The 4,718-nt window shown below is 43.7% G+C and overlaps 1 pseudogene across 1 annotated transcript; it reads left to right on the top strand.

Moving 5' to 3' along the window:
• Positions 1-2,517: 2,517 nt before the first annotated feature.
• Positions 2,518-4,410, top strand: LOC311601546 (vesicle-associated membrane protein-associated protein B-like; annotated as a pseudogene). The gene has a single exon. The product of its transcript is annotated as a vesicle-associated membrane protein-associated protein B-like (transcript).
• The last annotated feature ends 308 nt before the right edge of the window (positions 4,411-4,718 follow it).

The raw sequence follows: 4,718 nt of genomic DNA, 5'->3' as shown, positions 1-4,718 counted from the left end.
CAAAACTCCTCTCTCTCTTATCCTGAAGCAAGATGACCTTCTTCTCTCTGAGCTCCTGATTCAGTTGTGCTCTGTGTCAGTTCCCAGCCTTTGGTGGCTGTCCTTTGTCTTCTCATCTATATCTTTTATATTCATAGATACTGTGGGTTCTTTTTTTTTTTGCTTAGTTTTTTTCATGTGCATTAGTGTCTTGCCTGCATGCATGTCTATGTGAGGGTGTTAGATCCCTTGGAACTGGATTACAGACAGTTGTGAGCTGCCATGTGGGTGCCAGAAATTGAAATCTGGTCCTTTGGAAGAATGGCCAGTGCTCTTAACTACTAAGCCATCTCTCCAGCCCCTTGATACTGTGGGCTCTTATAAGGCACATTCCAGCAGATGTTCCTCATGAATCTTCCTCTGATGCTTAGTAGAGTTAACTGCATGATCCATGATTGTCGTGTGAAAGATGAGTACATGAAGGCAGAGAAGTTAGGACCCACTACATGTGAAAGAAGGGATGAATTCTCAAATCCAGACCCTGGCACTGTAGTAGTCTTGTGTCTTGGAAATGGAAGTGTAAATGGAAGTTCTCCCCAAAATAGGCACACCTATGTTAAATATTCCACAGACTAATTTATAAATTAGAACTTTGTGGTTTGTGGCATGTTTGCTGGAGTGTTGTACATTCAGAGGCATATTATCTTGAGCTGTGTTTAGCCACTTTCATAGTCATTCACTGCTCCTTTTTCTATCTGACTCAACATCCTTTCAACTACCAGATAAAATCATTCGGAATATATCAGCATATCATTAGTTTCCACTAACCCCAGAGTTAAGAGTGTTATCAGATAGCATCTGAAACAGATAATGATGATTTCCCTGTTTGACTTTAGCTTGTCTATGTGGTTTCCACAAGAGTACTGGTAATTGAAAAATTCTCTTGTCTATGTGGATTTTTTTTTGTCCTGGTACTATAAAAACGTAAAAAAACAATTTTCCTATTACTTGTGGCTACCTAAATCTGTATTCCTAGGCTATGACTGATCATATTTGGCTCTAAAATAAACTCTCTTTGTCCCTTTGAGTTGAGACTTGTCTTTAACACCAACATTGTTTGACCTCCCTGTGCCTCTCAGTTTTCTTTTTTTCCTTTAAATTTTTTTTATTAATTTATTCATATTACATCTCAATGCTTAGCCCTTCCCTTGTATCCTCCTATTCCTCCCTCCCTCCCACTTCCCCCCTTCTCCCCTCCCCTATGTCTGTGATTGAGGGAGACCTCCTCCCCCTATATATGCTCTTAGATTATCGAGTCTCTTCTTGGTAACTTGCTATCCTTCCTCTGAGTGCCACCAGGCCTCCCCATCCAGGGGACGTGGTCAGAAAAAGGGCACCAGAGTTCGTGTGAGAGTCAGATCTCACTCTCCACTCAACGGTGGAGAATATCATGTTCATTGCCTAGGTCTGGGTAGGGGTTCGAAGTTTACTGCCTATTTCTCCTTGGCTGGTGCCTTAGTTTGAGGAGGACCCCAGGACCCAGATCTGCCTGTCATAAAGTTCTTCTTGTAGGTTTCTAGGACCCTCTGGATCCTTCTATTTCCCCATTCTCCCATGCTACTCTCACCTAAAGTCTCAATAGGATGTCCTCTCCTCTGACCCACTTTCCTGGTAAGGAAAGTTTTTCATGGGACGTATCCCTTGTGCCTCTCATTTTTCATCTGTGAGTTGGAACTAATGATAATTATGTTAGATTTAACTATATGAAATAAATCATATTTAACCTTTTATGAGCATCCAAATTAGCAATTTCATGTGGTTTAATCTAATGCATACATAGGTATGTTTAAGGATTGAAATGAAAGGGTATATAATTTTTAAAACACTACAAATTGGCCTTATATTTTGGGTAGTTGCCATTACTATTGTTAGCGCTTAGGTGGTGTAAATGTTTAATCTCAGCGAACTCTCATCCAGTTTCATAGAGCAAAGTGTGGGTTTGAATTACCTCACATCCTCTAGTGTCATACAGTGTGGGGTACATTGCTTTATATATTACAGACATTTAAAAATATTTTATGCGTATGTGTTTATGTGCATGCCTGAGTGTATGTGTATGTACGACATGCATGCAGGAACCTGCAGAGGTCAGAAAAACATATAGGATCACTTGGAACTGAGTTGCAGACAGTTGACAGCCACCATGTGGATGTTGGGAACCAAACCCAGGTCCTCTGTAAGAGCAAGTGCTCCTGACAGCTGAGTCATCTCTTCAGTCTCTCACATACTTTCTTAAAGGTATAGTATTGTTCCCAAGGAAACACATATTTTATTTTACTGTTTGGAGATAGTTTACAACACTTAAATTTCACAATTTTATCTTGAAAAATATATGAATAATTTATTAGCCTATTCATAGTGTTATACAATGATCACAAGTACATAAACTTAAGAATATTTTCCTGCTCCGCCCCTGCGCCCCAGCAACCAGGCCGCCACCCCCAGTCCGCGCCTCCGCCCCCGACGACAGGGAGGACCATGGCGAAGGTGGAGCAGGTCTTGAGCCTCGAGCCTCGAGCCACAGCACGAGCTCAAGTTCCGAGGTCCCATCACTGATGTCTTTACCACCAACCTAAAGCTTGGCAACCCAACAGACCGAAATGCGTGTTTTAAAGTGAAGACCATAGCACCACGCAGATACTGCGTGTGGCCCAACAGTGGGGTCATTGATGCCGGGGCCTCTCTCAATGTGTCCGTGATGTTACAGCCTTTCGATTATTATTCCAATGAGAAAAGTAAACACAAGTTTATGGTTTAATCTATGTTTGCTCCGTCTGACACTTCTGATATGGAGGCCGTATGGAAGGAGGCAAAACCGGAAGACCTTATGGACTCAAAACTTAGATGTGTGTTTGAACTGCCAGCAGTAAATGCTAAACCACATGATGTAGAAATAAATAAAATTACACCCACAAGTGCATCCAAGACAGAAGCACCGGCAGCCACTAAGTCCCTGACGTCGTCTCTTGATGACACCGAAGTGAAGAAAGTGCTGGAAGAATGCAAGCGGTTGCAGGGGGAGGTGCAGAGGCTGCAGGAAGAGAGCAGGCAGCTCAAGGAAGAAGATGGGCATCCGATGAGGAAGACACTGCAGAGCAACAGCCCCATGGTGGGTCTGACTGCCCCAGGGAAGGAGGAAAGTCTCAGGGCCGGACTGCTGGCTCTCGTGGTTTTGTTCTTTATCGTTGGGGTCATTAGAGCGAAGGTAGCCTTGTAGAGGCCGCATGCGAGGGATGGCAGATTGGATTGATGGACCTACCACATCGTGAGATTTAAATTTATCATAACCATGCGTAAAAAGAAATTAATGTATGATGACATCTCACAGGTCTGGCCTTTAAATACCCCTCCCCACGCACACACAAATGCACACACAAATATAGCATAATATAATGATCTTTTAGAAAGTTAAACGTATAGTAAACAGATGGGGAAAGAATGGTCTGTTGCTGAAGACGCTGTGATCAGCCACATTGGCATATTGTAGCTGTCACCTTAGACTTGGGTGGGTCTTGACACATGTTGCTAGATCACCTCTCTTAAATCGAGAAGCTCTTCCTCACATGTTGGGGCTGGCCTGTGGGAGCGGGAGTGCTGAAGGTGGGGTGTGCTGTCTTCTCTCACCCAGGCAGCTTCTCAAGCCTGCTGTTCTGTCTAAGCATCACTCCTCAGGCCTACAGAGGTACCGAAGCTGGAATGCATTGCACAGTGGCCACATCTTTTATACCTGTAGGTCATGAGAGAGAGAGAGACACGAGTAGATTGACTGACCCAACACTTGGAAATCCAAGTCTGTGCTCTGTTCTCTTATAGGGACCAAGCTAAATTACTGTTGGTTCGTGTAGTGAAACTGAGATGTTAATCAGAGATGTGTAATAAATATTTAACTTATTTAATGTAGTTCATCTCATGTGTTCCTACTGTCACCAGAGTACAGGCAGTGCTGCAGCCTGCATGTCACATGTGCTACAGGCCACCAGTGAGGGGCTGCTGCCATGTGAGCACTGTGTCTCTGTGCCTAGAGGTCGGAGGGATGGGGAGGGTCTGAGTCAGGAGACAGCTGCCAGGAAGTGTTTTGTTGTAGGTCAGTAACAGCTGCCCTGAGGCAGTCAGCTCTGGATCACCTGGCCTTCTGGACTGTTCTTTCTCCATTCTCCCTACTTCTCATCCTTCAGAGCACAGGCCAGCGCTGACTGGCTGGCCTTCTCAGGATGAATGAGTCAGGCTGCAGAGGGCAAGAGGCACAGAGGTCGCAGGGAGAGCTCCTGAGCAAATCTATCCGCTGCTGCTGAAGAGTCTTGACTGTGAATTAATTTCATGTCGTAAAAGACTGATCCAGTTCTACTCAACTATGTAGCATCTTAAAGGAGGAGATTAAAATAAAGACCCAAATTTTAAAAAATGAATATTTTCCCATACTCCCAAGAAACACCATACCCACAGTCTTCTACTTAGTTCTTCACACTCACTAATATACCTTCTCTCCCTATGGACTTTCTATTCCAGGAATTTCTTATAGATGAAATCACACACACACACACACACACACACACACACACACACACACACACACACATACACACACACACACACACACACACACACACACACATACATATCCTTATGTATTGAGCTTTTGTCATTTAGCATCCTTGTTTCAATGCTTATCCATCTTGTAG

The sequence above is a fragment of the Acomys minous genome (assembly GCF_964271855.1).
Source record: "Acomys minous genome assembly, chromosome: 7".
Classification (NCBI taxonomy): domain Eukaryota; kingdom Metazoa; phylum Chordata; class Mammalia; order Rodentia; family Muridae; genus Acomys; species Acomys minous.
The sequence above is the reverse complement of the archived record's forward strand: the minus strand, read 5'-3'. Positions and strand labels throughout refer to the sequence as shown.